This window comes from Balearica regulorum, chromosome 7 (assembly GCF_011004875.1).
Source record: "Balearica regulorum gibbericeps isolate bBalReg1 chromosome 7, bBalReg1.pri, whole genome shotgun sequence".
Lineage (NCBI taxonomy): Eukaryota > Metazoa > Chordata > Aves > Gruiformes > Gruidae > Balearica > Balearica regulorum.
In genome coordinates, this window is record NC_046190.1 from 4282909 (window position 1) to 4304709 (window position 21801).

The 21801-nt window shown below is 49.8% G+C and overlaps 2 protein-coding genes across 7 annotated transcripts in view; one reads left to right on the plus strand and one right to left on the minus strand.

Annotated features, from left to right (window-relative positions):
* Positions 1 to 21801, plus strand: part of FAM53B (family with sequence similarity 53 member B) — a 527638-nt gene that overhangs the window by 82290 nt on the left and 423547 nt on the right. The gene's annotated exons all lie outside the window — the stretch shown is intronic.
* The window catches only part of LHPP (phospholysine phosphohistidine inorganic pyrophosphate phosphatase), a 92147-nt gene that overhangs the window by 30171 nt on the left and 40175 nt on the right, over positions 1 to 21801 (minus strand). The gene's annotated exons all lie outside the window — the stretch shown is intronic.

The following is a 21801-nucleotide window of genomic DNA, read 5'->3' on the forward strand; positions in this document are numbered from 1 at the left end:
CAGCTCCTAACCCAAGGGTTCAGCTTGGGGTTGATGGCAGAGGAGCGGCTGAAGAACACACTCGTTAAATCCTCCCAGTTAATGGCAGCGGGGAAAGGCCTTTGCCTTGAAGAAAACTGACACAATCCTTTCCTGTTCTCCAGACCCCACGACTCCACCACCTCATCTAGCTGGAAAATTTCTGCTACTATTTCTCATCTGCTGGAAAAGGAGCGAGAGACTCCATGCAGGCAGAGCTCAGGCAGCTGATGAGTTTCCCAGCAGTGGGTTATACAACTCTTCCTCTAGCCAGCAGAGCAAGGCGGTGTTTGAAACACTGGTGCCCTCCATCCATCTCTGAACCTGAAATCCCACCTGGATTAAGTTTCCCACCGCCACGCCCAAGTGAAAACCACCATGCCCACCACCATGCCCGGGTGGCCTTAGACCAAATGACCCCAGTACAAACACCATCTCCTGCAAATCCCTCATCCTTTATATAGCTCCAAAGCTTCATGAGATGCATGGACATCTCTCTCTCCTTTCTCCACGTGGACCCAGAGGGGTACTTGAAGAAGGACCTTGAAGAAGGAAAAAATTTTGACCTGGACTCGCCAGCCAGTGTGAATTCTGCCTTCTCAGTTATGCTACGTAAGCCACGAAGCTATGGCCATAGGGTGAAGGAGCATGTTGTGCTTGGTGACAAGTCTTTTCAGAGCAAACCTCCAAAGTCTTTCATTGCAGAGCTCTGCTTCCTTCCACTCCAGCCTGCAGAAACCATCTATAGATGGCAAAGCAACGCTCGGCTCTGATTAACAGATGTGTGGCACAGTGCCTCCACCCTCCCCACTTATGTCAGGAACTATGTTGATATAAATTAAACTGAAGAGCTATTGTTCAAATCGGGCCAAATCAAGCCATATTTAGGCCAGAAGAGCGGTGATTTGAGGGAGGCTGCAATGAAGCAGAGCAGGTTCAGATAGCACTGAAGGCCAAGCCAACTCCACCGTGAAGGGAAGAAAAGCTTTCGGTGCCAGGTAGGATCGTGGATGAAATTATGTTCTCCCAAGACTGGATATAATCCAGGTGACAGCCGTTACCCGGCGCTGCCTCTGGGAATGTTAAAATAAGACTTTGCACTCTTTCTTTAAAGATCTTAGAGAGTTTTACACACATTAGGGAACTAAATCTCTCGGCGCTCCCAGGGTGCAATATAAACCAGCTGGGGTATCCACTAAGGCAGGTTTAAAAGTCCCAGCAAATCATTTGTTTTACTGAAAGGGAAACTGAGGCCCCGAGGGAGTCGAGCCAACGTTTCCTAATTGGAATGCCTGATGTTAGGCAACTCATCAGCATGAAGAACTAATTTACAATTTTTGCTTCTTTTTTTATCAGATTAAAGTATTACAAGGTTGATCGCCTTCCAGACAGCTTGGTTGGCTGCATTATGTTTCAACACTTGGATTTTTCCCACAAAAAACACCACCGGTGTATTGCAGAAATTCGACCATACGCCTGCATGTGCTTACACACACAGAGCTTTGAAAATGGCAACACCAAGTATTTCCCACAAAAACAAAAATTCCCTTTGAATATTAAAGCTGTTATATAAAATATATACTTACTACTGCATAATTAAAAAAGCCTCTGCAACTTTAATGCGTATTGCCCTTGATCATGTGGAAGCAAGAAAGAACAAAATCATTAGGAGCTAAATTATTCTAGTAGCCTATTATCATAGTGTAATCTTATTAAAGAAAATTCATGCTGGTGTAGCCTCTTATCTTTGCCACTTACAGAAGAGCCATGTGGTGTATTTCTGAGTGCACAGAGATAATAAAATTATAGTGAATTATGCAGCCCACATATGGAAAAAAGAGCATAATTCTGTCCCTTCGAAGGAGGGATGCTGATTTTTCTCAGGGAGGCGAAACCAGCGCTACCCAGTTACTAAGTATAAAGGGGCTATTCATTATTATCTGCAGAAAAGCAATTTTGGAGAAGATCTGGGGACTGCCAGTGCAAAAAGGCACAGCTTGCTGCCACGGCTCGGCCAACAGCCAGTGCTGCTTGCTGGCTTCAACGCCTCCCGTCGCGTCGCTTGGTGTTGTGCGTGCCTGTACCTGCCCACCCAACAACATGTGGAGCCCTGTGCCACCAGCCCCGGGTGCGTCCCCCGATACACCGACACGGGCTGGCACTCGTGCTCTTCTCCCCACAGTGAACCCTTCCCCGCGCGACTGGTCCCAAGCCCATGGAACATTTTGGTGCATCACTTGGAGAGGTCCCTCTCCGTGACCATCCCTGCAACGGACCCTGCTTGGCTGACAGCATTAATTGAATTCAGAATCGTTGCAAACTCGCGCTAATTGGCGGGGAGGATAGTGTCCACCGCCCCAGCTTCCCCGTGGCTCACTGACGAGCCGCAGCTGTCCCCGTGAGTTTTGGCTGTGCTACACCAGGGGCGTGGAAATCCCACCCCAGTCAGGGTAATGACAAGGGCAAAGAAAGCCACAGGAGCCCAGGCACAGCAGAAGGCCAAAGCACGGTGTCAGCAGATGCAGGGGGAGCAGACCTGGCCCCATAGCTCCACTCTCCACCAAAAAACCACTGGGCACATCTGGCCAGAGCTGACAGCACCATGGTCTGGACCAGCCCACCGCGATGCTCGTCCAGCCCCGTCCAGCTCAGCCAGCTGTTTGGGGAGAGTACCTCTGGGCTTGGGGGTCTTTGGACCAGCTGCTGTCTCCCCTAACCAACCTCTACCAATGGAGTTCAGCTGGTCAGGAGTTAGGGACGCCCAATATAGAGCTTGTAACCTGATTTAAACATCAGCAGCGTGAGGGAGAAAGGCCTTGCTTCCCTCATCACCTGCTGTGAAGGACAGGCAGGCAATTAAAAGTTTTCTGTGAATGTTAATTACGCTGGACTTACTTGGCTAATGACCAATTGATCTTTTGATTGTAGAAAGTTTATAAGTGTAAATAACTTAACTGAAGTATGGATTACAATCTTGTTCTAATCAAAGCAAAAACATTTAACATATATTAGCCATCAGAAGAGTTTTAATGGCTGTTTGGGGTCAGACTGTTGAAAATAACGTGTTGTCTAAAGCCTACAGCACTTAATTAGATTCTTCATCTGAGCGGAATTCATGTTACTTCATATGATGCATCCAGATAAGATTTTCTTGTGCACTCAGAAATAGCTGGACTATAGATCTGGACCGTTACTTTCACGCCACCCCTCCTCGGCCCTCCGGTTATAAATCCTGACTTCCTCAGTCCCCTCCGATCCAGTGGCTCGGGGAAAAGATGAGGAAAACTCGTCTTTCTGAACCACTTGGTGCAAATACGTTTTGCGTATCGCTGCAGTAAGAGCTGTACCATTTCCTAGTCTGCTCTTGGGCACAGAGCGTAGAGCGGGGAGGTCATCATTATCTTGCCATAGATTGATAGAGAGCAAACAACACATACTGCTACCGGCAGCCATGGGGAAAAGGTGTTTAGTGTTCATACATCACAGATTCACAGAGTCACAGACTGGTAGGGGTTGGAAGGGACCTCCAGAGGTCCAACCCCCTGCTAGAGCAGGATCACCTCAAGCAGGTTGCACAGGACGGCGTCCAGGCGGGTTTTGAATCTCTCCAGAGAAGGAGACTCCACAACCTCTCTGGGCAGCCTGTCCCAGGGCTCGGTCACCCTCAGAGGGAAGAAGTTTTTCCTCATGTTCAGATGGAACTTCCTGAGTTCCAGTTTGTGCCCGTTGCCCCTTGTGCTGTCTCTGGGCACCGCTGGGAAGAGTCTGCCCCGTTCCTCTAGACATCTACCTTTTAGATATTTATAAGGATTGATGAGATCCCCTCTCAGTCTTCTCTTCTCCAGACAAAACAGCCCCAGCTCTCTCAGCCTTTCCTCCATCAGTAGTGGCCAAGCAAAGCTCTGATCAGAAAAGTGAAGCAGAGCTCAAGAGAGCAGAGGGTTGAAACGCCAGGAGTCCCGGAGGCCAGGACTGCGAGGGGAAGGGTTTGCATCTCGTCTGCACCGTGCTACAGCTCCGGCTCTCGCCTTCACAGCCCTAGGAGCAACTGACCTACTTAAATCCAACTCTTCACTGCCAACGAAGAGGGGATTGGAAACAGGACGTTCTTCCTGGAAAGCACTGGACTTAATTTATTCCACTCCTTTGGCAGCACCTGTTTCTCCACTGCTTTAAGACAAGGCACACAGCCCTTTTCCTTTTTTCTAGATGCTGCCTGAGGCAGGAGAAAGCTGTTTGCTGTAGGTAATGTCTCCACCCAGTTCCCACCAGAAGTGACATGTTTACAAAGTCAAAAAGTCACCGCTCCTGAGGCCTCTCCAACCACCAAAAAACTATTTTAAAACAACTGTGATCCCTTTCCTCCCAGTCATGGCCTTTGCTTGTCTTCAGTAACCCTTCCTGCAAGAGCTTTGTTTCTAAACCATGCAGAGATGCTTGGAAGGGCACAGAGGAAATGCAAACTTACCTCTGAAGGTCCCAAAACCACTGGGTAGACCTGGACAGTTAAAGCACCAACCAGCTGGTGCATTATTTATTTAAATTTGGTGCCAGGGCTTGATTTTTGAGAAACGACCCCGCAGGTGTCCCCAGCACCATCAGGCCAGACATGCTGCTGGACACCCAGCCGCTCGCTCCAGCAGAAGCGTGCCGGGCTGGGGTGCAGCTGGTGGAAGGAAGCTGCTCTCTAACCTGGCTTCCCCCGGACAGACAGACGGAGCTGCAGGGAGAACTGGAAACTCCCTTCTGGTCTCCTGGCCATGAGGAGCGGTGGAAAGGCTCTGTAAGAGCAGCGGTTCCTCAAGGGCAGGGCTGGGGGGGAAAACATGCGAGCTCAGGAAGAGCTTGTGGTTATGAGCCAAGGTGTCACAAAGCAGTTGATGAGGTGACACTTAGATCGGTCTGAACTAAAGGCTTCCTGCCATCAAAGTACCTCTCTCGGGTCACACTTGAAGCAAACCGTGCTCAGCACAGTCACGCAGCAACACCTCGTTTCCAACACACGACGGAGATATCCGACTTGTTGCAACAAGTCTGACGGTGCAAGCCCTTCTGGTCTTGGTGCCACAGCACCTACAACACTCCCACAACCATGCCCATACATCTTCCCCCAGACTGTGATACAGCAGTTTATGAGTATTTTTATGACCGCTCTGGACACCTCTCTTAACCCAAATCACTGCCTGAATGGGGAGTCTGGGATCAGCAGAGCCCTTCATGGCAGTGTCACGACATCCGTGAGCTTTTCAGTTCCAGGACGATCTCCTTTTAGACAGCCTTAACTGGACATGTTAACCCAGTTAGTAACTGGTGTTTACCCAGTATATCAAGTCCTCGATTGTGCTAACCTGGGTGTGCCCTGCATTAATAGAGGGAGGAGAGTTTACACTGGAAGTTGATTTAAAAATCCTACTTGCCCGGTTTAAAAGTCCACGGTATAAGTTAACGAGCAAGGCAGAGAGGGTTTGAGCCCAGCGAGGGCTGCATTGCAACCACCGCCTTTGAGAAGAGAGAAGATAGCACTGAGGGGAATACTGCAGGGAGTAAGCCTAATTACATGCCTGTTAGGTTGCCGGGAGCTGGAGGGACAGAAGATGCTATAAGGTGAACACATTAGCATAAGATAACATCACTCACGCTGGCAGCCCCAGAAAGGAGCGAGCCTGCAGCCAGGAGTAGCCATGTCCAAACAACTAAATACCCTGCAAATTCACTGAGAAATAAAGACGAGAAAGAAAAAAAATCCAGCGGCTCCACCAGAGAGGCACAGGTCCGAAACGCCCCATGCAGAGGTCCCCTCCCCGCTAGCGTTTTGACTTTGAAATGCCATCGCCAGGCGCAGAGGGAGAGGCACGGTGGGGAGAACGCTGCCGATGGGATGCACAGCTGGGGACAGCTGGGGACACCATCGCCGCAGGGCTGGGAGGAAGGCTGCGAGGGAGGGTACAAAGCAGTGACCGCTCTGCCTTGTAACGGAGAAAACGAACACACCAAAGACTTTAAGCGAGAGAAGGTTGCCGGGAGTTTCCACCCAGCATCCAGCACTGCTGCTACTGAAATCGGCCGAAGCCCAGCAAGGCAGCCCCAAAGCCAGACGCCGCGTTGCGAGGATGTACCCAGGCGTGCGTGTACCAGGGCGCAGGCAAGGAGAAAGAAAACGTCGGCTTAATAGCAGAGCTGCCTTCGACACCTCCCTTTGCTGGGCTCGTTTGCTTCTGGGGTGTAAAAGATGCCTCAAATGCATGTGAGTCCGTATTTCTGTATATACAAACATTGCCAAATAACTCTGGTGAGAACAGGCACGCGATTGCAGGAGCACGCTGCAGCTAAACAACCTGCATAGAAGTGATATGATTTACTGAGAAAACTAAGCTATACGTTCCTCCAAAAGCTGCAGATTTTGCTCCTGAGGTTTCCACGCAATAAATCCCATTAGCAATAGGATTTACATCTGGAGATGAGGAGAGGTAAAGCAGGGTTAAGGAAAAGATAACACAGATGCTACTTCACCAGTCCCAGCTAATTTTCCACCGTTTTTTTGTACGAGAACAGTAATGCGGGGTATTCAAAAGGGCGATAATACACCGCTCTCGTGGCTAAAGCCATTCGCTTTTTGAACATGCATCCTCAATGAGCACAGCAGGGAGCAGGGATGTGTGTTCCACAACTCTGCTACCAGGCTCAATCTCCTCCCTGAGACCTTTCTCGGCTCCAGCTTTGGGGCAGACGATAGGACAAACTGATTTCGAGTGAAGCCCTTACTTGCTAATTGCCCTTTGTACTATCAATGGATTATGCCAAGAACAAAGCAGGAGCAGACAAATTCATTCTGTATTATGGCTATTTCAGGGAGTTATGGTGAACACTGAACTCCACACAGTCTCAGAAAATCTTTCCTTTTTCAACAAGATATTTGAACTTGTCCTTATCTTAAGGGACAAGATTAAGGCTTTGGTAAAGCTGAGCAAATGCTTAAGTGCTTCACTGAAAACAGATGGGCTGAAAAAGATCTTAAAGTGTTTAACAGAACTGCAGCAACCATGGATGGCTGTTTTCACAGCCCCATAAACTAGATATTAAAAAAAAAAAGGAAAAGAAAAACAAAACAAAGAAAAGGAAATCCACTTTAGCTGAGATAAACTGAACCTGGGCACATGTACATACCCAAAAAAGCATCAAGATGCATCTCATAAGCTAAAACAAGCTCATCTTTCCCAAGAATGTCATGTATCTGTGAAATAGGAATGGGAGCTGATGTTTCTTGTACTAAAATGATGAAATTAAATGTTATGTTTGAAAAGTTTATATAAATCTAAGTGAGCAGGATTATCCCAGCCCCTGAGAACGAACTTCTGACATTTCACAATGCACACAAGAAGGGAGGTGTAAGCTCTCCGGGCACAGCTCTGACATAACTCTGTCCTCACGTGTCCTTGTCCCTGGGATCTCAGTGTCCCGCCATGAACCGCCTGGATCCGAACCACCGCCTGCCCCTCGCTGCACTTCCCTGGCACAACCACAGAGGAAACTTTTGTGTAAATCTCTGCAAAATCTGAAATGCAAATGAGGTTGCTCAAATTAAGTTGTAAACCAGCATCCTCTCAGGGCCCAGCACTCCAGCCGGATAATGTGCTGCCTTCACTGAAATAAGCAGGTGAATTTTCCAGACGTCCCTGAAATCAATGGCCAAACCTCGTGAGACAGGAGCTGAATAATTTTGTGAGCCAAACAACAGACTCCCTTGCTGCCCTTACGTAGCCTCAGCACAAAACCAAGCCCTTCTGGCCTTTCTGTTCATATATACATGAGCGATGTGGAAACCAGACAAGGATAACTCAAGATGGAGCTGCTGTTGGACAGCTTCCCTGTGGCTTTTGCTGAGCTGGGGCTCCCTTCAGCTTTTCCCATCAGACAGACTTTGCCCCGTGCCTGGGACAAGGCTTCCCCCCGCCAGCGATGGAGAGGATCCCCCTCTCTCTGTCCCCAGCCAGCCCCCAGCTCTCTGAAAACCAGAATGCAGCATTTTGTTGCATGACTATAAATGGTGAATGGCATAGGCCAGGAAGGATTATTTATTTATTCGTTCATTCCTCAGCGCATGCAAAGCCAAATTCCGCCTGTCTCTTGGGACTGCATGCGAGAGCCAAGGGCTGTGGACCGGTCACCGGGGCGAAATCCCCAGGTACTGTCGAGTGGGTGATTTTATTGTCGAGTGGGTGATTTTGTATTTAACCTTCCTGAAGCTACAAATGAGGAATACGTTTGGGACAGAGGGTTTGCCATTGCACAGCAGCATTCTGAAAGCATGCCCACCTGTCCCTTCTGAACAAAAAATACTAATAGTGAGACTTCAAGTGCCTGCCAAACCTCTATGCATCATGTTATAAGGTGTCTTTTGGAGAGGTCCTCTTATCTCCCATTTCAAGCAGCTTTTCAGCTCTTGTAACCAAGGATAACACCTGAACGGTCCCAGGCACTCTGATCTGTTCTTGGGAAGCATCAGGTTGGTTTTCTTTCAACTTCATTCCACTATTCCCCTTTCTTCCCATACTGCCTGTTCCTCAGGCTCTGCTCACCTCATTCCCAGGGAACAGGATAACCGGTAAGGAAGCGACTGGCACCTCTCATCATTTTTTCCTGGGAAGGAAACTCCTCCCTGACGCTGCAGCACTGTGTGACACTGGGCAGCACTGTGGTACCATCACACCTGGAGAACACAGCCCAGCTTTGCCTTTGTGAAAGGGGTTTAGTTGCTGCTGTTGGTGGATTTGCACCCACTTACATCCTGGGCTAAGTTTGTACCTTAAAAGTCATGTGCTAAATTTATAACGATTCCCTCCCTCACCCCCCTGCAGCGCTGGACTGCTTGTCCTGCAGGATGCTGTTTGCTTCCCACCCAAGGGGGAGGCCAGGGGCACCTATGGAGGCTCCCAGGTCGTCTTGGCCCTGGTGGGCATCAGCCTGACAGCCCCTTGCAGCCTCAAAGGTCCCCCAAGGCACCAGCACCCACTAAAAGGTGCTGCCAGTGCCGAGACCATTCCTAGCAGTGCAGTGTGACCACAGCGAGCACCCACCGGCCTGGCTGAGCTTTCTTGTTTGCCATCTTGAAGCCCTTAGGAGGGCTTAATCCTGTTTTCAGATCTAATCCATTAAACAAATGTATTATCCCTACACAGATTTGCTTTTTTTCTGAGCTGCAGCAAAGCTCTGTGTCAACTCTCCCTCTGTTAGACAAGATTTTTGCAGTGGCCTTACTCGGAGCGCAGATCCTGGCAAAAGCTGCCTGGGACAGACAAACTCTCTGTCCTCCAGCATGCCTGCACGTAGGCTTGGCAACTCACCCCAGGAAACACATCAAAAAATGACATTTTGTGCTTCTTCCGAACCACATGACTGTGCTCTCCAAACCCTGGCTGGCGCAGGAGACACCACGAGCTGCCGCTGCGCAGCAGCCTGCTCTCCTGCACAGCCATTAGACCCTTGCGAGGATACGTAGCATCACCTTTTGACTTTCCTCCTGGAATGCCTTGCTATCTCCCCAGGGTGAGAAACCCCAACAGCACTCGCAGCTATGCAACTCTTTAGCCTGGTCTTTATCCATGGCCTGATCAAAATGAAAAGGGAAGACAATCCACAGAGAGTCTTTTTCTATTTTCTCAAAGCAGAAGTCTCCAGGACCCTTGCAAACTAAGGAATCACCCCAGTCCCTTCTCTGCTGTGCTTCCAGCTTAGGTTCAGCCCTGACTGGAAATGCCCAGTTAGTTAGGTCAGGAACAGGCAAGAGTTTGGCAACAGGCACCAGCATCCTCAGCTTCACACCCATCGATGCTGGAGCAGGTCACATCACGGCGTGAGTGTGATGCCAGCCCCACCATCCTGAAAGGCATGGCCCCACTCGGGGTGCAGGGGCACCGGGGCTCTGCCTGGGGCACAGGAGGTGCAGGCAGAGGTCGCAAGCTGCCTGCCCATCACCTTTTCTGGGTGCTGAACCCCTGTGCTATAACTCTCCCCACACTCCTTGTGTGTTTCTTAGGAGAGCCAACCCAATCGCTGCACCCTTCCCTGGCAGGTGATGCTTGCCTTTAGTGAAATTGTTATTCTAACCCATTAAGTATTTCCTTCCCTTCACTCTGGTCCTGATTCAAATCAGTTTTTAAAATACTGAAGGTTTGGTTCCGGTTCAAGGACAGAAGCCCTAAATCCCTGGCATCGCTTTCCAGACCGAGTTCTGGACTGTTCTGCTGTTGATCCCAGACAAGGTCCCACGTGAAGGTGCGTGCTCTCCTCTCCAGCAGCCCACCAGCACTCCTGCTCGCAAGGATTTTTAATGACCTGAGAAAACCGGAATAACACAGAGATAGAGCCATTCTGCATTCAGCAGGGTGACAATCCAAGGCTTCTTAGATAAAAGTCCTCAAGTTAGAAAAGCATCCTGCAGTTTCATAGAATCATAGAATCGTTTACGTTGGAAAAGACCTTTAATATCATTGAGTCCAACCGTTACCCTAGCATTGCCAAGCCCACCACTAAGCCATGTCCCCAAGCACCACATCTACACGTCTTTTAAATCCCTCCAGGGATGGGGACTCCACCACTTCCCTGGGCAGCCTGTTCCAGTGCTGGCCAACCTTTTCAGTGAAGACATTTTTCCTAATATCCAATCTAAACCTCTCCTGTCACAACTTGAGGCTGATTGCTCTTGTCCTATCACTTGTTACCTGGGAGAAGAGACCGACCCCCCCGGCTACAATCTCCTTTCAGGCAGTTGTAGAGAGCGATCAGGTCTCCCCTCAGCCTCCTGCTCTCTGGACCAAACACCCCCAGTTCCCTCAGCCGCTCCCATCAGACTTGTGCTCCAGACCCTTCACCACTTTGCTGCTCTTCTTTGGGCACGTCCAGCACCTCAATGTCCTTCTTGTAGGGAGGGGCCCAAACCAGACTTTCACAGCAAGACCCCCAGCACAGAGCAGAATCCCCAGTTTCACCCAGTGACCAGATGCCTGCATGGACAGAGCCTTTTCTTCCCCTCTGTGCTACTCATCTGAATGGTGCTTCAAAGACAGCAGGTCTGCAGAGGAGAAAAGAACCATCTATTGACATACATGAAAGTCCTTTCACAAGACACGAACTCTAGAAGCTGCTGTACGCTTTTCAAAAACTGTCTGCTGTTAAAAGAAATAATAGCGGAGACCTGCCTCCAAGCCGGTGGCAGGAGGTGGTCAGTGTGCTGGGCTGGTCTGAGCTCGAGCAGCAGCCTGCACCCAAACCTCGTCACGTCTAACGATTCCTTTGCTTATGCCGGTACGTTCCGAGCCTCTGCGCACCTGAGCATCTGAGTGACCGGCACGGAGCAGCGACCTGCAGATAACAGCTGTCCTAAATCAGCTCGTCTTCTGGAACAGGGCATCTGGCAAAGCAGAGCAGAGCCCCTCTGCCTCGCCCCCACCCTCCTACCACATTTTCAGGTCCCCCAAGCCCCTTTGATATTAACAATCAAGCCACGCGCTTCTTCCATCTATACAAAACAACTATCTGTGTGACACAGAGACAACCCATCAGGCCTCAGGGCTGTTCCGGGATCTGTTTCTGGTTTGCAGTTTTATTATATGCACTCTATCTCTGTGGCCATTTCTACAATCACGTTCAGGATCTTTCCTCTGTACGCGCACGCTCCTGCTGCGAAAGGCAGGCAGGACCTCTGCCCCTCTGCACCCGCTCACCGGGCAGTCAGTACTGAAGGATGTGATTCTCTGATATTCACTTCCAAAGTAATTGGAACAAAATAATTACCAGAAAGACTTCTTCCGGGGCTATGCAATTCTTCAGAGCCGGGAGCATATGAATAGTCAAGTTAAAATTGAGCATGCAGCAGTTTAAACCATCTGAAAGTTAATTTTTCCATATGGCATCAAAAGAAATTTGCTCTCCCTCTCCAATCTCATCTGCTTTTGCAAGGGGATTTCTTGTCCAGGTGAAGCAAGTAGCCCTGGTCTGGGCTGTGCAGGCAGGAGCTGTGCGTTCAGGGCAGCCAGCGCTGCCTGCCACGCTGCTGGGACAGCCGGTCGGCCAAGACTGCCCCCCCCCAGCCATCACACAACGGGCCAAATCCTGCCCGGCACCCGCTCTAGCCAAGGTTGCCTCAAGCAGGTGAGGGCTGAGGAGTTAGGCCCAAGGTATAGATGGTATCTATGGCCGAGTAAAGAAGGGAAGGCATTTTTTTTGTCTTTGAACTTACAAACAGAGCAGGACGAAATTCCAGCTTTCCTCTTAACCGACAATAGATCCATAAAATGCTGCTAAGTCTATCGGCTAACGCAAGCACTGGGAGGCAGCTTAAATACACTTCCCAAGGGCAGGGTATGTTATGATCATTGTATTTAAAAGTCACTGGGGTCTAAGTTTAAAAACAAAAACTACACGTATGTTCCTTCCTCCCAAACTTCACCGCGTAGCCACCCGCTCTTCCTGACCTCCTTCTGCTAACGTAGGGAACTCAGTTTTGGAAATGCTCCCAAAGAGAACAGAAATAATGGTGAGTCAGGGATTCAATTTTCAAATGGGATGTGTCAGCTCCGGCGCAGTGGAGTCTCCCGGTGTGCTAAACCTGCTGATCGTGGGAATCCCTACAGGTGGGAATTGGGAAGAGGGATTTCTTCACATCCAGTAGATCAATGACCTCCAAAACTAGCAGGTCTATTCAGGGTTTATAAAGAAAGAAAGAAAGGGAAAGATGATGAAACGCCTTTAACCTTCCTACTACACAGGGCACTGCATATGCAAAAATTATGTATACATATAAAAGCTAAACTAAATTCAGACATCAAAGCCTGCACCTAAAGGCCCATAATGATTTTCCATCAATGCATTTTCAAAGAATTTTTCAGGTGAGATTACGGCTGAATGGTCGAAGGCGAGTGAAGGGCAGGGAGCAGCAGTCACCCCGTCCCCACTGCCGGGTAGAAGACCAGGCGCCACGTGGGCGTATGACACGGGTCACGTCGCTTAACACTGAAGAAAAAGAAAAGCGACGCACAGCTGACTGTTTGTTAAAGTTCAGCTGCTTTAAGGAGCTTGCTTTTTTAAAGGAATGGCTGCTCCAGCGCTGTTGGGAAATGGGACTTCAGGGAAACAGCCCTCCCTCCCCAGCTGGAGATGGGGAGCCGGGTCTGGCACAGGAACTCGCTGTCTTTGATGCCATCTACTGGAAAGGTGGCTCCACGACCTGGGACCTGCTCCTCTCCTGGAGACCAAAAAATTACAGCTTTCTTTGATGAGGCGTTGGATGCTGCAAGCAGGATGCAGGCTCGGAAAGGCTGTCCGGCCAAAGTGATGCTCCGCAGGATCCACAGATGCAGTGGGACCTCCAACAGCACAACCGAGGTTTTGAGGAATGTGGTGTACTGGTTCCGCAAGCCCACGGATGTCCAGAAAAAACAGGCAGGAAGGCAGAGCCCAAGGAATGAGCACTGCCATGGGAGAGGAGGACAAGGAAGAGGGAGTAAGGTTCAATCCACAGGAGATGATGGCCTCCTAGGAGGGGAGAGGAGGGACAGAGCAGTTGTTTAAGGGAGGAGGGGCTTCCTTCACTTCCCAGTGCGGGTACTAGCCTCTGAAATCAGACAAGCTGGGCTGTTGGCCGTGAATGACAAGAGAAGCAAGATTTGGACAGTATGTCTGAAATCCCTGGGACTTTCCCATGAGGATGGACGAAACTTCACCAAGTCACTCCATGACACCGACTAGGTTTTCCTCCCCTCCCTTTTCGTGCTTTTCAGTACACCAGAGAGGCTTACTGTAGGAAAAGCAAGGCTCATTTACTGCTTATTTTATATTTCAGTTTTTCTGGTGCTGACACTGTTTTCCCCTCTAACACGCTGGCCAGATGCCACACTCTGCCACAGCCCCGGCACTGTCTGCAGTACCCAAATTACTGGAGAATACTTTCTGCAAACACTCTGCAAGTCACAGAAACAACACCGGGGTGCTTCTTTGAGTCCTAGCTATTTTAGGAAGGCATTAAATACCATATTTAATCTCCGGGGAGGGGATTATTCAGGTTTTTTTGTCCTGGTTCTTTAAGAATCTCAGCAGATAAGACCAAGACTGGTCTAGGTTTGGGGTGTTTTTCTGTCCCAGTAATTACCATTTGCAGATAGGAAATCTCTGCCAAGTGTCCCAGCTACACGGCACGTGCTGGCTCTGGATGTGGAGCCAGCACCGACTTGGAAAGCGGGCACGGCAATCTCAGTGGAAAGGACACTTCTCCCACAGTGTCTTCTGAAACGAGCTTGATAAGATAGGAACAGCCGCGTGGCTTTCAGAGACAGTGGCCTGTCTTCTCCGTAAGAGCCTGGCCACTTTAGGGAGTCTATACCCTGCCCCGAGTCCTCCCGCGGTTTTCCACAGTGTGCTGTGCCTTTGGAAAGGTCCTCTTCCCTCTCGCTGTATGAAAGATCCAGAAAATAAAGAGAGCAAAAGAAGTAGCTGCCCAGGGGAAGCAGTAAAGGTGATGGCAAACAACACGCAGCTGGTATGCAAACTGCAAACTCAGAACAGATAAACCAAGAGGACAAACTTTTCTCAAATCTCCTGTAATTACACCAAACTTCCATGTTATGTGTGAGGGCAGCAGGCCGAACAAGACAGAGGAGAAGCCTAAGCTGCCAGCAGATCTTCGTATTTCCCTGTTGCCTGTATCTCCAATCCACTAACTCCACAGTCCAAGAGCTGGCCCGGGCATTACCGTGCCAATCGGTCGTTCTTTATCGCCGTTTGTTGCTTGTATGCAGCTTGGACATACAGCAGAACCGAGAGTTTCCAAAAGGAATAATAAACATGCCTGAGAAAGTCACTTATTTGGAAACAAAACCCCTTAAAACAACACTAATCATTAGGAACCCGTTTGGGATCTGCGTCACTGGTGTAACTCCAAAGCCAGGACCCACCTCCACAGAGGACACCCATTGCTGGGGGGGGGGCTTGTTCTGCAGCCTGCAGGGCAACTCTCTCCCCACGTGCTCCCCGAAGGGACATCGTGGAGCACAGTGTCCCCAGGGCAGCAGCTGGAGCCCACCAGGACCCCCAGCATGTCCCTGCTCCTGCTCAGTCCCAGGCCTCGGCAGGGACCCGCAGCGAGCAGGGCTAGAGCACAGCCCTCTCACGTGCAATCGCCTCTTCTTGCCTCCCAGCACAGAATGAAGCGTAAGAAGAAAGCAAGGCAGACACATAAATAAAAAAACAAATAAATAAAGACAGCAATCTGGGGCAAAGAGACAGAGAAGGAAAAAAAAAAAGAGGGAAATTAAAGGATGAACGAAGACTGAATGCTGTAAGGGGAAGGGCTGACCGAGGGAAAAAAGGCAAATTTGGTGTATTCTGTTCACGGGGCCACATGTATCTTTCTTTAACAGGTTGTGCTGCCTCCAGCGTTCTCTGGGTATCTGCCGCAGAGATCTGGGCTGACTCTCCACACAAACAAATGGGATTGATTAAATTCTATCGCACTCTCAAGGATTTCTATAGGCATATGTCCTATACATTTACAACGCAGAGATCTGGCCAAATTCCCCGCAGAGTAATTGCTACAGAAACCTGTTGTTTTACAGCCTAGTCAATCTTCTAGGAGTTTCCTATAAAGATAGCAGCTCCTGGATTTACTTGGCAATCAGCCACTTCCCAGATGATGGCCACCTGGGATCCAGTGAGTTTGCTAACCGGCCGAGACAGCGCTGAAGAGGGATGCAGTTTGCGCTCAATCCAGCCCCAGCCAAATTCCGTATCCCAACCCTCATATCCAATACAGAAACACTCAGGCAAGACAGTAACGTTCTCAGCTGCTTTTCGTTTCTTGCCACCTTCTGCCATTTTAGTGGCTGGTCCCGTCAACGCCGCCTGCCAGGCTGCCTTGGAGGAGGAGGGAGACGGCCGGTAATCGAGTTAGAGAGCACTGAAAGGTCAGGCAGAAGTGAGGATGCTGCCAATTACGTCATACATAGGTTGTCTCATGTCTCCACCGTTTGCGGAGCCCTTGCAGAGGGCTGTGAGATGGGGTTCCTCTCCAACCACTCTCACAGGACTTTTCCATTCAGAAAACACAGGTGCGCGTGAGTTGGAACAAGCACCACAGCCTTTCTGCATGTTTTTCCTTGAGCACTGCTTTCCTGGATAAAACCCACCTGGCCGTGTGCGTGGGTTTTGCTGGGAGTGCAGTGAGGCCCTGGAGCACAGGCTGGGCCGGTCCGGCACTCCGCTTTCAGCCCCGGCTCCCTCTCCACCTACAGCGCCCGGCGATGGCTCGGTTTGCTTTTCCCCCAAACCTCTCCCTGCACCTTCCCCTCAGCTTGCAGCACAGCTTCCCGCCTCAGACAAAGTCAGGAGGGCCAGGACAGGTTGTTACCGAGGCACAGCGGGGGCACAGCATCCTGCTCAGAAGTGCCTGGCTTCTCCTGGGAAGGGATCCCTGTGAGATGTCCCCATCCGAAGGGGACTGCGAGGGAATGGCTCAGCCACCAGCAGCAAGGAGGTCCCCGCTCAGCAACTGCAACCTGTGCAGAAGATGGTCTGGGAAGGAGGGCAGAAGAACTGCACGCGTGGGTGCAACGCCAGCATCGCAGAGGGGACTGAGGGAAGTTTTCAATTGCCCTGGTTTGCCCAGAGCCGCCCAGGAATGATTTCTGCCCCCCGGGAAAAGGATGTGCGATGCTGGGCACTGCCTGAGAGCGGGCAGCCACCAGCATGCCGGCGTCGGGAGGCAGCTGGAGCCGCTGGCGCCGGCGACGTGCTTGTGTGCACCCTCACCGAACCTGGCAGGAGCAGCACCCGTGCTCGGGTCTCCATCTAGACCTCTCAACAACCAGGATTTGGGCTGCTCACAAAACCCCCCGCTTGAGCCTCCCGAGGCAGAGTCACCCCGCATGCCAGCGCAGCGACGCACGGCCAGGCAGGGACGGTCGCTGGGACGGTACCGGGGAGCTGAGCTGCAGGAACGGGGAGCAGCAGAACTGTTTATCCATTCCCATCAGATCCAGTCGCTCCTTTCGATCCAGGAAGCATCTGTCTGGATGAAACGACGCTCTGCATTATTATTCAGCGTGGGTAAGTTTTCAACGTTCATATGGCAAACTCCACTGCTTCCTCTCAATTGTCTTTTTCTTTTGGTAACAGGCTGTGCTTTGGCAGGGACAAAGCCCTTGAGAATGGCCATATTAGTACACAAGTTTGTGGGAGGAGGGTGCCAGAAGAAACAATTTTGAGCTAAATAATGTACGCTGCAGCTGGAATGGAGAGTCCGAGGCACTGATGGAAGGCAAGGAGGTTACTCCATCCCCCCTCCTGCAACTGTCCTATTTAACGTCTCCTCTAACATGCTTCTCAAAATTTTCCAAGAGCCTCTCAGAGCAACTTCTGAGAAACCCTGTGTTTATGTGACATGACAACACTCTCCCAAAACATGGTGCGGAGAATATTGCCGCAGCTTTTATTGTAAAGTGACCCCAGGTCGGGATTTCAAGAACACCTCTGCCTCTTGTGACTAGGGTGTGCAATGTTTTAAAGGTAATAAAAAAAACCCAAGAAGAAAGCAATACACGTGGGTTTTGCAAGACCTTTTTCACGTCTTTGGGAGTGATGGGAAAGGCTCCCATTGGCTTCAGCCGGAGAGGGACCAGACCTGCACGTGGCTCTCCAGCCCGGTGAGGCTGCCACATCCACGGCTGCACCGGAGCTGCTGCATGGCTGGCAGCACAAGGCAGAAACGACTCCTAAACCCACCTCTTGCTGCCAGATACCTGGCTTCTATAATTTTTGCCCACGCTGCAGCAGGAAACCGGTGAGCTACAAAGACCTCAGGAAGTTGCTTTGATTTTCTAACACCTGGAGTGGCTGTGGGCTCTCAGGTTCAACGAGCTGCCTACAAAAGGGTTGACTATGGAGCAGAGCTGGCACTAAGGGCTCTAGGTCTCCTCAGGACACGTGGCAGGGGGCACATTTGGTGTTAGTATCCCACCATTTGCCTAAGAACATGCTAAGATTTCTTCTTTCGCTTTGCTCAGGCCAACCGTTTCACAGCTCCCAGGCTAAAAACCACTGACGTTCCCTAATAAACCCCCAATCCTGCATCGTTCGACACCTCACCCAAACTCTTCAGGACTTGGATGTACGCAAAACTGGGAGTCAGCCACCAAGGTGAGGGGCGGGCGGGGATGGCAGCACGGGACTGTACAGCCACTGCTTCAGCAACCAGGGCACCGGGGCTTCCTGATACACCTCCAAACACACGTTCGAACCCCTCTTCCCCTCCTGCCTCCCCGATTACCTCACCCATCTGGAGCCTGTGGCCTTCCCAGTGACGATGCAGCAGTACTGGTGACGATGCAGCAGTACCGATGAGAACGCACCCCTCCTGTGTGTTCATATAGGAAGGCGTAGCACGTGAGAGCTGCCACGCCAGTTCAGACAGGCAGCCTGATCTAATTGTATATTCCCCTTTCAACAGTGGCCAGTTTCTGACAGTGGTTTAAGAAAACGTAGGAGATTTTATATTAGAATTTGTGCCCTGAAGGAAAATTGCCTTTTAAATTTTATTAGTGAGAATTTGCCTTGTGTCTTGAAGTACAAAGGCTTACAGCGCTACCAAACCCCTTGGACTGAAACCCTGACTCAGAAGGAGTCAAAGGAAATTTTCTTTCCGTCTTCTTTGGACCAACATTTTTATCTTTCAGCATTTGTTGTTTGGGTTTCGTGTGTGCTTGTAACAACTCTCAAATCCCACGGTGCTTTTGAGTTGAACGGGAAATCAAGGCTATGCATTTCAACTGCTGCAAGGCATGCTGGACTGGAAAAGACAGTTACTTTCATGGTAAGAAAAGAGTAAATATTCAGCCAAAAGGCAGCACAGCTCATAAACCCACAAATGCAGACAGGCCTGGCAATTACCAACTCACTACAAAAAAAGACCAGCAACAATTATTAAACCCCAGTCCAGGCATTTTCTCCTAATATTAAATGATGGCAGCAAAAGGGCTTCCAGGCCCATAGCTCTGCTCCTTTGCCTGCCTTCGTTTTCATGGATAACCTCCTCTCTTTTTTAACAAACCCTGTATTGTCCCAAAGGGGTTTTTGATCTTGCACTGCTATTTCAGCTTCTAACAGGGTTTTTCAGTTTCAATAAGACTCTAGGACAGACAGGTGATAACCATGGCTTGTCACAGGGAAACTCTGTCAGCAGTCAGCTCTCTAATTCAAATATGCACTTGCTACTATAATCTTCCCCACACGGGGAATTCTGAATACATATTGCCTCTCCTTACATGCAGGAAAAAACCCCACAGATATGTTGGAGAAAGAAAAAATAGGCATTTCCTCAAGAGGGGACGGAAGGAGCTTTGTTCCCTTCCCAACAGCACCAACAGCTAAAGCTGCCTACGAAGGCCAGGTACGTCCTGTCTGCAAAGCAAGGGGAAGAAGAGTGTTTCGACTGATTCCAGCTGATTTTTGGCCTGTGTCTCCCTTCGCTCCCGTCTGCATTCCCAGTTCCCACGGCCTCTGAGCGGTGACGGTGAAAATAACCAGAGCAGCCCACGGGCCGTGCACATGGACTCCCAAGTATTTAGATTACTAAGCTGTACCTCCATAAATCTAGCCGATCCTCTGCCACAGGAAAAGGTCCAGGGTGTTAAATAAATAGACAGTAAATTTCAGAGGATTTGGTAAAATTAGGATTGTCATTACTCTTCCATTCCAAGACAACTAATCTTGGTTATAATTATCCCAGCTACATCCAGTCTTTTTAATAGCTCGTCCACTGATAAATGAAGCATTCACTCTCACAAATGCCGCTCCTTTCCCTGATGTACGCAATGTGTTCCAGATGGATGGAGAAACCATTTTTTTCTTTTACACTTGCTAAGCTATTTCCAGGCACCCAGTGGGCCAGAGCAAGAGCAGGTGTAAATCAGCAGAGCTCCGCCGATTTGCTTCACTCCTTCTAGCAGGTGAGCATCCAACTCCCTGTTTCTAGACTTAAAATAACATACATAGGTGATCTTCCCCCAGCAATGTCCCCTAAATGAGTGCTGTAAGGAAAAACCTCACCAGACAAACACAAAAGACAGTAATTGCACGAATCCCTTTGGGCAGTGTGCCTGCCAGCTCCTGGAAAAAGCCACTTTAATTAGGCTGATTTAAATGCAGACAGGTTTTTGGGGTTTTTTTCTTTCAGCTGAGGTCTTTGTACCCACTTTGTACGAACAGGAGTTGGACTCGGAGTCCTCAGCCAAAACCTGTCCTTTCGCTCCACGAACGGGAGCCAGGACAGAGGAAAGAGCAACCTCAGCAGAGCCCGTGTGAGCCAGCCCAAAGGCGACCGGCACCTCCAACACCTGATGAAGGGAGACAGGGATGCTCTTGCAATGAAAAAGGTCAGTGCTGCCCTGCGGAGGAGCGCATTCTCCCTCTGCCCAGCCACGTTGTTCCTCCGTGATGCCCAGGCTTTCCTCCGGGCCCTGTGATTTTCCGAGCGCCTGCCCGGGGCCGGCTGGGAGCCCATCTGCAGCAGGGCTGAGCCCACACAGATGCGTTTCCAACGTATGTTTACATGTAATGCTGCAGTACTTTCAAACCGAGCATGCGAGCAATTAACCCTGTGGCCAGCGTTAGTCTCAACCTCTGTGCCTCTTGTCCTGCCCTGTTAAGGCAGGATCTCCAAGCTCCACTCTGGAAATAAAGGCATTAATGTTTGTATTTAACTGCCAGAAAGACACAATAGAAAATCCCACATGGAAACCAGCAACTGGCAATGGGAAAAAGTTGTCCCGTGAGTCCCGGCACATTTGAGGTCATGTCTGCTCTGTGTGATGGGAAGACGAGGATTTGGCATGGGGAAGGAGACATGAGCGTTTCATAAAGGATTGCTCCTCAGGGCAAATGCACAACATGGTTGAATTCAAGCTGTGACGGTCTTTTAACACGTAGTATTTTCATCCAGATATTATTTACCAACTTGAGCTATGTGCAGCAGCGCTGGCCATCACCGTGCGTCTGTCAGCACCCCTGGCTGCTGTCTCACAGCCCCCCGAGCCCACTCCCTCTTCCTCAGTAAGTCCTCTGCTCCCATCTCCAACTCCGTGTGTGAAACTACAGGATGGCTGTCTAGGGACATGTTTTCAAACAGATGCAGCTTTAAAAGCTTAAAATGCACATAAAGATACAGCTTTGTACAAAACTACTGTATCATGAAGCTCAGGGACTGTTGAGAGCAGGGTGATCAGTCATGCCAAAAACTGAAGGAAGGGACTTTTCAAAGCAAAAGACCATTTGCTTTGGTAAAAGCCAGCTCCTCGCTTCTCTATATAGTTTAAAGATGACAAGGAAGTCGAGTGTTTCCTAGAACATCTCAACCAGCAAGGAAAAATAAAGAGCTCTGTCTGCAAGAATAAAAGCCAGCTCTTCTAGCATGTGCCCCGCTTTCATTTAAGTCAGCTCCATTAACGCCCCGTGAAACGACTGGTCTGTAATGGAGCAGCTGACCTACCGCAGGACTGGCATCTACCGCTGGCATACACGAGATTTATTCCAGCTGTTTCAGTCCCTGCCTTTCACACGGTTACTCCGGTTAGGCTGCACTTAATAAAAATTATCAGGAATCAAAAGCTAAAAAGTTTCAGTCTAGTTGCAAACAGAGATTTGTGTCTTAGTCAAAGAGGCTTCAAGCTTTCGCATAAAAAATGGGTAAAACATGGAAAAACTGTCCAAGCCCCGCTCTGGGGCACATACTTAACCCTCGCA